The following is a 12,430-nucleotide window of genomic DNA, read 5'->3' on the forward strand; positions in this document are numbered from 1 at the left end:
TTGGTAACGAATGCCAGGCCAGCCTCAATCCACCCAGAGTGCAAGGGGGTTAACTCCTTCCTCAGCAGCCCACCCACACCAGGGCTGAAAGCCAAGCTGAGTGACCTTGGTCACACTCCCTGGAGAGCACAGCCAGGACATCCGGCCAGGAATTGCTAATTTGGACCCTGAGGGCTGCATTCCGCTGCCCCTGGGTCAGCACACAGAGCTTTTTGAGACAGTCAGGGTATCCAAGACCTCCATGTGGGTCACAGCATTTGCTTGGCTCCTCCTAAGGCTGCTTCTACTGAGTTGTGCAGGTTGCTATTTGTCCCCAAAGCCTCCAAAGCAGGTAAATATATTCAGCTCCAGCCTCTGCCAGCACACTTTATCTCATGGAACATTCTCAAAGGCTCACATAACATTATTCTGCTTCCAGAGGCAGCAGGCTGAGCACTGCCATGGTATAAATCCCTTCCTTGCTTGCCTACCCATCTCTGACCTATTCCTCCCATGTACACCCTTAGCATCCATTTCCCTTCTGCACCACCCACCTTCAGCCAGCAAGGCCTGATCCAGCTCCTCATTACACCACAGCGTTTGTTTTCTAAATACCTGCTGTTCTTACTGGGTCCAAGAGGGAGGTGGGGGTGGAATCCCTCTGTAGGGTGATAGATCGTCCTCCCCTGCTTTGCAGATGGATTCAATTGGCCTGTGATCCTATTTTGCAGATTCCCTTGGAGCACTGTAATTCATCCTGCAGGCACTTCCAATGAGACCGGACAGAGCGGCGGAGAAATGATCGGAGCGGAGTGCCCTGCCTCGCTCCCCGGGGCAGGGTGACCAGCCAGACCATCGCTCATCTGTTATTAGAGTTAATTATTCTGAGGGCACACCACAGGAGGGGATGGAGGCACAAGGCCAGCTGAGTGGCCTGGGCCCACAGAGGCTGTTCCCTTTTAAAACCTGCTTCTCAATTCAAGCCAGCCCAGCATGGCAGCAGCATTAACACTGGCTGCAGAGTGCATGGCATGAGGGATGGAGCAGAGAAAAAGAGTATATTCCATAGCACAAGACACCTTTTCACCTTCTGACCTGCCAACTGTGAGTGAAAGATTCAACCTGTTGGGTGGGAGAAGCAAGGATCTCCAAGATTGCCCTTTGACAGGCTCTTCTCTCTCACAACAGAAGCCTGAGAAATACTCCCTCCCAACACCTTTCAAGGCTTCTGGAAGAATCAATAGAATGGTTTGGGCTGGAAGGGACTTTTAAAGGTCATCCAGTCCAATCCCCCTGAAGTCAACAGGGACAACTACCTCAGGCTGCTCACAGCCCCATCCAACTTGACCTGGAATGGTTCCAGGGATGGGGCAACTGCTTTTCTGGGCAACCTGGCCCAGTGCCTTATCACTCTTACCATAAAAAAATGTCTTCTTTCTCTCTAGTCTGAATCCCTCTTCTAGTTTCAACCCATCACCCCTTGCCCTGTCACAACAGGCCCTGCTAAGAAGTCTGTCCCCCTTAAGGACTGAAAGGTCACCAGAAGGTCTCCTCAAAGCTTTCTCTTCTCCAAGCCAAACAACCCAAACTCTCTCAGGCTGGCCTCACAGCAGAGGGGTTCTAGACCTCTAATCATTTCTGCGGCCTCCTCTGACTTGACTCAAACAGGTCCATGTCTCTCCTGTACTGAGGACTCCAGCACACTGCAGGTGGGGTCTCACTAGAGCAGAACAGAGGGACACAATTCTTTCCTTCAGCCTCAGAGGCAGCACTGACCAATGGATACAGGAACAAGCACTCATATTCTGGGCAGCTCTGTTCTTTCTGCAAGGCTGAAGCTTCAGCCTCCAGGCAAAGTCACACTACTGCCTTGACTTTAGGAGGTTCATCCCTTCTACAGGCAGCAGAAGCAGCCAGATGGGTGTCACTGCCCAGCTCTTCCATGTCAGCTGATGATATGGTTGCAGGTCTTTACTTCTTGAACCAAACCTTCTCATTTATTTTGCTTTTAATTCCAATATTTAGTAGACTGCAAAACCCTTAGTCCAAGAGTCTCAACTATGGCATGTGTGCAGTTCACTCCAGATTTGTCCCTTCTACCTCACCATCCCTAATAGACTCTACAAATGGTTTCCAAATCCAGCATAAGTGGTCTATTTGCTGCCTAGTATACCATGTAATCTTTTGCAGGGGTGGTATTGATCTTACTAAACCTGCAGCCATTGAATCCTCAGATGTGCCTCAGCATTTGCTTTCCTACAGCAAAGCACATCACCTCCCCTAGGCCCACAGCAACACACAGGTGACAGCAGCAGCACACACTGACCCCAAGACAAGACCATCACTGCATTTCTGAGGATAATTTAATAGGCAGTAGATCCATGGCTGCAGAGCACTTAGTCAGAAGCAATACCCCATCACAAAAAGAAATGTCTGAATCATCTTAACTGCAAGGAGCAGAAATTAGGAGCTAATTCAGCCTGTAACAAGTAGTGAATGCAGAGCCCAGGAGTAGCTCTGCTCATGGCTAATGGATTTTGCACAGTCAGACGGGCTCAGAGCTCTCAGATCACCACTCCAGGATGCTCACTCGCAGCTGCGCTGCCAAATTTTCCTCACCCATCTACAAAAGATGAAACTCACATGATTATTTGCACAGTCTTCTCCAAACAACTAACCCTTACTGCAGCACACAAGCTGGCTCTAGGTGGGACAGAACAGGAACACAGTGCTGAGACTGCAGGAGGCCAGGCAAGGAAAGAGGCACCAAGCCACAAAGCTGGAGCTCTCTGAAAAACACACATATAGACTACTGTAGGCACAGGAACATGAAGATCAGCTGTTTTGGAGGGAAGGCAGCACCACAATGTGATGGGAAGACAAAGGCATAGAGCAGAGTCTACCCAGATAGTTATCTGACACAGCATCAGTACTGGGTTATGTTCCCAGTCTGCCCTGGCAGTGGCATCCAAGGAGAGGACAGATGGCAGCTCTGCAGAGCACTGTGAGGACCATGACTGGTGTCTTTCTTCTAGACAAGGCTCTCGTGCTGCCAGCTTACAGCAGACACTGAAGGAGGTGGTGATAAGTGGCCACTGTCTGGCCCAGAGGCACTGGGGTGCCAAGCAGAGGGAAGACAGAGCCATGGCTTCCACCCCTTTGACATTCACACTGACCCAGTTGTGTCAGCCCTGCTTGTCAGCCCATCTGTCACACTGTTGGTTCCTGCCGAGGCCTCAGGACCTGTGAAGGTGGCTGCACATGTTGGACTATTTATCTTCTCAGGTTGTTGGGACAAGGGGTCTGACAGCCCTATTAGTTATCCCACAAAGCAGAGCCCAAACTTCTCCTCAGAGAGGGGAACGTGGAATAAACCCAGGGAATAGGGGAACACCACAAGCCATGTGGCTGCTAGCTGCCCAAGCCTTAGGGAAAGGCAAGGCAGCAGCACAGCCTGAGCACTGAAGTCCTTGCAAGAAGCACATGGAAGAGCCCTGGAAGATTTCACTCATCTCCCATCTTTCCTTATCCAAGAGTAAGATGCCACTGTTAATGGGCAGAGATCATCCCCACTATTTGGGCTGACCTTTCAAACCCTGTCCTGGGATGTGCCCAGTCTTGAAGGTGGGACAGCAACATTTCAAAAGTGCACACTGCTGATCCAGAGCTCTTCCAGGAAGAAGCATAGGCACAACACCCCTTGCTAGCACCAAGGCAACACTGTGCCTTTGCTGGACTGATATTCCTGCAGCACCCCTGACTCAGTCTTTGCTCTGGGAACCTGCCACCCACACCACACCATTGCCTATGAAGAGGAAGAAATACTGCTCTGACAGCACTAAGGAAAGAGTCATCCATACCTATATGATGGAAGCAACTGGTAAGGATCTGTATTTCTCTCTGCACCAGAAAGGAACCAGGAAGTGTATATACAACAGCTAACTAAGGTGGCTGAAGGAACCAGGAAGAGAGTTGAGTGACTAAGAAAAACAGGGTCCTACAAGTCCTCAGGACACACCAACGGGAAGTGCTGCTTCCACAGGACAGCAAAAGAAGTGCCCTGCTTACAGAACTGCCAAAGCAAGAGCTCCTCCAATCAGTGCAAGTGTTTCCAAGTGACACATACACATCACCTAGAACTACAGAATGGTGGGGGTTGGAAGGGACCTCTAGAGATCACCTAGTCCAACCCCGCTGCTAAAGCATGTTCACCCAGAGCAGGCTGCATCCAGGTGGGTTTGGATACTCTCCAAAGAGGGAAACTCCAGCACTCTGTTAGGTCATGCATCAAGGTAGCTCCTGACCATGCTGCCTTTTGGGTAGAGATCTCCACACGAGTGATTACAAATTACCATCACCCAAGGCTGCCCACCTGCCCTACTGACACAGCAGAGCAGGAACCCAGGCAGCACTAGGTCTAGTATCCAGCACTAGTAACTCCCTCACACAGCCAGGAGCCAGAGACCAGGCAAAGGCTTAAGTAAAACGGAGCACGTCGTAGGTGGGGAGCAGGGGAAACAGCTCTTTAAGCAAGTCACTTCAATTGCCTTGAGAAAACAGGTTGTTAAAATTATGGAAATAAATGGGTTGTTTCAGCAGCCCCTGAAATGCTTTCAGAAAAAGCTTCCAGGTAGGAAGGTTGATTGTAAATACTTATTAACTGCTTCTTCATCACCGAAGAGATGTGATACATATGTTTACATATTTTGATATGCTTTTATTAATCCTACTTACTGTTTAATTTCCTAAACCTGCCCAGAAGAACTGTCACCAAGCAACCCCCTAAACGCACCCTCAACTTTTGCACAGGCAGGCGTGGGCATTGGTGGAGTCATTTGAGCATCTCCCTGTACTGAGGAGCACACGTTGCCAGTGTTAAGAGCTGCAATGGCTCTTTGGATCAGACCCCCCCAAGAAAGGGAGGTCTTGCTTCAGACTGTGTGGTAGGGTCATGAACTCACCAGTGTCCACTGATGACAGCCAACAGACCACAGGTCCCTGTGATTCAGCCTTCTGTCTCCAACAGCAACCAAGCTTGACGTTAATGGAAAGAGCTGAACAGAAGGTGGAACGAGGAGGTGTTTTCCCAGGACATTTCTCCAGCTCCTAGCAGCCTGGTGCTCCCAAGCTCCCAAGCTGTAAATCGCTCCAGGGCTGTGTTCAGGCCCATCATCAAGAGTTATCTGCCATGAAATTGCCAAATTCCTTTTTAAAGGTTCATGATACTTTTAAGCCTCCACAACATTGCAGGACAACTTCTAGGGCTGAATTAGTTCCTCCCTCTGCACACAGCATGTAATGCTGCTTGGTTTAAACCTGCAGCCTCCTAATTCTGGTGGGCAGACCTGGCTTAATGCCCTGCAGAAGGCAGTCAATTCCTTACTAATCACCTTCTTGGGTGACTTTATAGGTGTTTTTCACATCCTACTTGCTCCCATCTTTGCCAAGCTGGTGAATCCTGAGCTAGGCTACTCTCAAACAGAAATTACACCACCACTGAGTTACATAAAATGCAGCTTCCTTCTCCAGCCAGCATTTTCTCCATCAGCAACATCAGTATGAGCAATGTGTTGTGCTGGGATCAGAGTTCTCCTCTGTGGCTCCTCACTGGAGCTGATGGAGAACCTAAAGGTCTGTTTACTTTAAGCAGGGCTTGAGAGACAGAGGCAGAGGGTGAGTGAGAAGGATCCCTGCCCCCACACGACCACACAGCCTGACACAACCCAAGGTTTTTCCCCTGGCCTGTGCCAGAGGGATGCAGAGATTGTCACCTTCTGGCTGCTTGTCCAGGGCTTTCGGTCCAAAGCAGAGGAATCATTCTGACTGCCAGGTCCCTACTATTTTCCACAGCCTCCATCACCTTGCTGAAAGCAAAGGGCCCTGACAGCCCTCCTTCCAGCAATCCTGCCCAAGGACTGCAATGTCCCAGATATAAACTGGCCTCCAAGTCCACAAGAGTCCACATGCCATGGGTATACTCAGCAAACTCCAGCTGCCAGAGGAATCGGTCAGCACACAGACATCCTTCATTTTCAGAAGGAGCAAAGTTTAGTGCTGAAAACCCTGGTGTGCTGCTGAGCTGTGGACTCTTCATCATTAGCACCACACCTTCAGCCTGCATGCAGCACGGCTGGTGTTTGAAAGAGGAAAATCAGAAATACCCTTTCTGCACATACAAAACACTCCATTGGAAGGGTGAACACAGCAGGGCCCGAGGCACACAGACTCACAGGTACAAATTGGCAGGCATGGCATAATCTGATGGGCTTTACTCCCTGGAAAATATCTCCTATCATCAGCTCAAGCACCAGGAAAAAAAAAAAGAAAGAACAAAAAAACATAAATAAAAGGCAGCTACAGCTTTTTGTGTACAGCAAGAACATTGCCTTGCTGTTGCAATTTTCATACCATTAGAGCAAAGACACAGAGTCACAGCAACCAGGTATGTTTTGGCATCTAAATGTGACATCCACAGAGCTCTAGAACTTCAGCACCTCCCTAGGGTCCCAAAACAGAACCACTGCTCTCTAGAACTTCCTGAAGGAAGTTGGAGTGAAGTGGGAGTAGTCTTTTCACCATAGTATCAGATGATAGAACAAGAGGAAATGACATGAAACTGTGTCAGGGAGGTTTAGATTGGCTAGAAGGATACATTTCTTCACTGAAAGAGTGGTAAGGCATTGAAACAGGCTACCAAGGGAGGTGGTGGAGTCACTGTCACTGAAGGTGTTCAAGAAATGTGTGGGCATGGCACTTCAGGTCATGGTTTAATGGTCATAGTGGTGTTAGGTTGAAGGTTGGACTCTACCACTTTGGAGGTCTTTTCCAGCCATAACAATTTTATGATTCTATGAAACTCTCTGGAACAAAAGCCAGTCCCCAAGCCAATTCCTAGCTACACACTGTCCACAGATACTTCTGCTAGAACACTGGACTTTAGGAAAAAAATCTTTTTCCCAAAAGGGTTGTCATGCCCTGGAACAGGCTGCCCAGGGAAATGGTGGAGTCATTATTCCTGAAGGGATTTAAAAATCACGTAGATGTGGTGCTGAGGGACATGGTTTAGCAGCTTAGTGTTAACAGCTGGACTCAATGATCTTGAAGGTCTTTTCCAGCCTAAACAATTTATGATTCAGTTCAGTCCTAACTCAATGCCTGCAACACTTAGTATGGCTTTTACCAGCATCCAAGTAGAGCCCAAACACCCAAACAACTGAGGTTTTGAGGGTCAGTCTTTGCTACCATCATTAGGGAACTGAAGACATCCAGTGTGCCTGAGCAAAGCTTTGGGCCTGTCTATACAGCCTGTGCTTTCCACCACAGAAAGAAAACAGCAGCAAGCTTTTCCACACACAGACCTTATATGCCTCCCTCACTGCCACTATGCAGTCCCAGGGGCCTTAATTAACCAGCACAGCTCCTCACAGGGAGCTGCTCTATGAGAACATCTTCAACTCCTTTGGACAAGTTCAGAGGCAGGCAGCTAATCCTCTCCTAGGTCTCCATGTCATATCAATTTCCCATTCGAAGCTGAGCTCTCTCCATCAGGGGTTTTACAACTAATGAGATGCACCAAGGCCGTCAACTCTGGGAGTATCAAATGCAGTGGGATTCAGTTTCACTTGATTTTCATGTGGCTTTCCCTTTGTAATTAACACCAGGCAAGATCTGCCTTCTCTTCATCCCACTGCTAGATACCACCTCCGCTCAAGGCAAACATGTCAAGAAAGGTGACACTTTTACCCTACACCACCAAAGCCTTCTAACAAATGTATTTGCTTTTCTTCCCCTCTATGAATATAATCCACATCCTCTGGGTAATATTCAGAACTTTACATTTCCAAAGGCAGTGGCATAGCAGCCCCTCCTGCTTCTTACGCATATGGATTATGCTCCAGGAACGCTGGTGCATGAGCTGGTTCAGAAAGGGGTTTGTAGGTCAGTTTTCCTACCATCATTAGAGGGCTGAGTATCTCCAGCATGTTAGAGCAAAGATAAGGAGGTATGAAACCATCCTGCATCCTGCCTAAAGGCAGCCCACATTTGTCTTCCTAGCACAGCAAATATCCTTATTCTTCTTTCTTCTGCCACAATCCTCTCCCAGGCGATGCAAACCAAGTCACAGAATTGACTGCCAGCTCCCAAGGCACATGATGCTCCTGCACCAGCCAAGATCTTCTTCAGGTGTTTGGGAAGCAGGAGGGAAGGATCCACCTTCTGATCTGCTCATACCTCACTTCACTGCAAAAGGAATCCAGTCTGAATGAGGTCACTGGACACTGTGATACCAATTAGCACAAAGCCATCAGTTCCCACTTTTGCACTTCATCCTTGGGTGTTAAAAAGATATGAGGAACTTCACAGAGCACAGGCAGACTTTCCACACTGCTAAGACATGACAGCCTGCCATGACGATAGCTTGGAGACATCATGGACAACATCCACCATTTCAAACAAGCTCAGCTGCACCATGCTTGGCCAGATTTGCAGGCAAGGTCCTGTTCTTCCTTTGGATCATGAGTTAGACCAATCCTGCACTGTAAGAGGCTGCACAGCAATATAGCATGGTGCAAAGACCTTGTCCAGCAATGGAGCAAATCCTTACAGGGACTGGTATACAAAGGTTTTGAGGAAGGACATCCATTGATATAACCAGACACTACCAAAACCTGAAGGCCGTGATCCAGCAGTAATCCCTGCGGAAGGGCCCCCACAATCTCCATGGCCAGGGAACACCCCAGGTTGGAGGGGTAGAAGATATTGCTCTAAGATAAAGTAGGGCAAGTCAGGTCTGCTTTATTCCGGGAATGAGCAGATTCTCTTCCACAGATAAAAAAATGACTCACCAACCATCTATTCCACACAGCTCGACCTTGGGCTCTCCTTTCAGGAGATGCTCAGGGTTCAGAGCAAGACACCTAAACCTGGGGTTCTCTCTCCAAGATAATCTTTTGGGAAGCAATTTTGCTACTCCTCAAGCACAGATACTAAGCATGCCCTGTTCGAAGGCTGAGGGCACTGCCTGTGTAATGCATTCCAGATCAGCATGCAAAAAGCTCATTTTTTCAAAGACAACTCTTCTATTTACAAGACCTCAGTTGTAACCTTGACTTTTCCACACAGGGTAGCAGAAGCTGGGAAGGACTTTCCTGGATCAATGCAGCAAAATCCAGCTTCCTGCAGACTCAACACTATGCTCTTCCTTCATACACACATAAAAGCCACCAGCCCATCCTTACTGTGATTCCCACCAGCAGCCCGAAGAGGCCATTTTAATAGACATGGTCTCTGCCCTTGCCCTGATTCCAGCACAATATTGCAGAGGGACATTATGTTCCATTGAGCAGACCATGCGCCACCTGAAGTTGCAATCAACAAACAGTCCCACACCTGCAGCATCCACAGTGTCCCCCTTGAGTTCCTACCCTGCTAACAATCAGGCTGCTGTACAGGAGCCTGCTGCAGAAACCACCAAGACAGTCTCAGGCTGCTGTGCCAGGAGCCTGCAAGTTCAAAGTCCCAAGCAGCACCTCAGAGCAGAGTTCAGGAGCACTTTATTATCTCTCCATCACGGAGTTCTCCGCACTGCCCAGCGGCTCCAAATGAGCCCTCCACGCAGTGACAGTCAGTACCACAGGACCACCGAGGTTTCATTAATATTCATGTCTCATTGACACTCCAGCAAGCAATGAAAGCTTGCTTTCTACAGGAGATCATTAAGCGAGGGCAAATGAGTGACCTCTTAAGACCAGCTGCGTCACTGATGTCACCAGGAGCTGAAAGGACAGAGGCAGGGTCACCACCCAGCACTTCTTTTAATAAATAACAGTTCTAAATGAGCGTGGCCTTGCCATGCCCAGTGGGACCCAGACGAGGCTGAAAGCATCAGGGAAACAGATGCCTGAACTGCAAAGCCAGACAGGGCAGTGGCTCTTCTCAGCAACCCTGCCTGGGAGAGCCTGGGCAGCAGGATGCTGCCTTGTGGTGGGGAAACAAGGAGGAGACGTCTCATCAGCAGATCAGGTGTGCAGTTCTGAAATAAATCGCCATGTTTCAGGCACAGTTAGCTCAGCTCAGTGGGAACACACCTCCCTGCACAAGCTGGTAGCACTTAGAAGCATCCCAGGGCTTCCTCAAAGCATTCCAGCTCAGGGTGTTTAGCAAAGAGCTCCCCCAGGCAGCAGTTAGGACGCTCTAGATAGCAGACTTGGTCTTGGATTACAGACCCTAATTGCTGCTATCAGTCAGGGCAACAATTAGCTTCAAGTTAATGCATTTCCAGTGCTCTCTGGAGAGGATGGGGAAGGAAAAGGGAGTCTTAGGCCCTGTTTATCTCAAGTTCACTGGGAGGCCACAAGAAAGCAACCTGCTGGCAAACTTCCCAGGCACCCATTTTCCCCAGGACATTAGCCACCTCTGAAACACCCAAAGCAGCAGGTGGGAAAAAAAAAACCAACAACAAAACCTCCTCTGGCCCTCCTAATCCAAGCAGAGAGCTGCCATTTCCACAGAAAGAAGCTAATGGAAGACCACATCTCACCCCAAACGAGATGCCCTCTCTGCTGCAAGAGGTCACCAACACCACCCACAGACTCTCCTGGTTTTTAGTTCCTGCATTGAAGCCTAATGCAGCTCATGTGCAGTGGGTGTGCACCAGACAAGGTTGATTCAGCCTCTTTTTTAATGACTCCTGAACTCCACGCCCTGCATGGTACCAAGACTAAAGGGTTCAACAGGCCATGTGCAACAAGGAAACTCTCTACCCCCACACACGTGGCTGCACTCTGAGCTACCTCTCCTAAGGGGATCTGCAGTGCACTCTACTTCAGAAAAACTTTACCACCCAACTCCCTACAACCTCAAGGAGAAGAGTTGAGTCAGAAACTAAAGATCTGGCTTATTCAAGATTGGTCAGATCTGCAAACTTACACACGCAAGAGGTCCCCTGTGAAAAGGGGATTGCCTGAAAAACCGGACAGACCACGTTCAGTGTCAGAAAAGCAGGACAGGCCTTAAGAGCCCTTATAGAGCCAGGGAAGCATCACACTGACCTCACAAAGGGTTACCCTATGAGCACTGCTCCCCAAACCATCCTGTAGTTGATAGGGAGGGACAGGAAGATTTATGGGCTCAGGACTACAGTACCAGAGCTGTGAGAACACCTAGGAGGGAGGCCCCAGCCCCAGCACAGTCTGGGAAGCACTTACACTGAGAAAGAAAGAAGTATTCCAGGACAAGGAGTCCCGTTCCCTGAAGTCTGCTGGAATTGTGTGCTGCAGCCAGGTTCATCCTGCACAGCATCTGAGGCTCAGCTAGTCACTTCCAGCCATGCAGCCCTCCAAGCCAAACCCAGCACACTCATTCTTAGAAACAAGGAGAGCCCAGTTAGCCATGCTATGTGCTCAGAGCACTTGTTTGCAGTGTCTGCCCAGCCTGAAAAACAAAGCAATCCCAAGGCTAAAGCAGCTCTTGATTCTGGAGGTGTATTAAAGGCACCTGCATTCCCCTGCACCATCAAGCCCATAGGTCCTTCCTGTCCACCAGCTGTGTCTGGCCTTGTGCTCTTGGGACAGCAACAACGACGGATAAGGGCTCCCTAGGTGCTCCTCTACAGGTCTGTGCAGCCCTGGGCACCCTGCTCAGCCAGGCCCCAGGCTTCCCCAGCAGCCCTCAGCCCAGCCCAGCATGCTCCCACCAAGGGGCTGCAGGCTTACCCACCACCTCAGCCCTCACTGCACCTCCCCCAGAGCACAGCTGTACATCACAAGAGGGCCTCAGGCACACAGCCTGCCACATGTGGGCAAGAGTCTGCCATAAGTGGGTCCTAGCCCCCTCAGCCTGGCACAAGTGAGCCACAGCCATACAGCCAGGCTTAAAGGGGCCTTAGCCCTGCCCCCTGTTACAAGGGGGCCCTGATCCCACAGTCTGTCACAGGTGGGTCAGAGCCCCATAGCACATCACAAGTGGGCTCCAGCCTCACAGCTTGTAGGTTTCAGCCCCATGGCCTGTCATGAGTGGGCTCCAATCTCAGCTTGTCACAAGTGAAGCCCACCCCCCCCCCCCCCACGCCTCCCCACCTCACATCGTTTAAGTTTCACCCCACAGGCTGTCACAAGTGGGCTTCAGCCTCATGGCCTACCACAAGAAGGTTTTGGCCCCACACCGCATCAGGGGTGGGTGAGCCCCAATCCACAACTTGTCACAAGCTGCTCTTGGTCTCACAACGCGTCACGGCCAGGTTTCAGCCCCACAGCCGGTCAGGAGCAGACCGTTCCCACAACCCCCCCCCAGGCAAAGGCGGTGCCCAACTCCGAGTCGGCTTTAGGTTCCACCCGGGACAGCCATAAACGGACAAACCCCGGCCAGGGGGCGGATCTAAATTAGCATGCAGCACAATGCACGCTGGGTTTCACCGGCGACTCACCCTATCCTAGAGTAGAGAAAATGACAA

The sequence above is a fragment of the Indicator indicator genome, chromosome 10 (genome assembly GCF_027791375.1).
Source record: "Indicator indicator isolate 239-I01 chromosome 10, UM_Iind_1.1, whole genome shotgun sequence".
NCBI classification, from domain to species: domain Eukaryota; kingdom Metazoa; phylum Chordata; class Aves; order Piciformes; family Indicatoridae; genus Indicator; species Indicator indicator.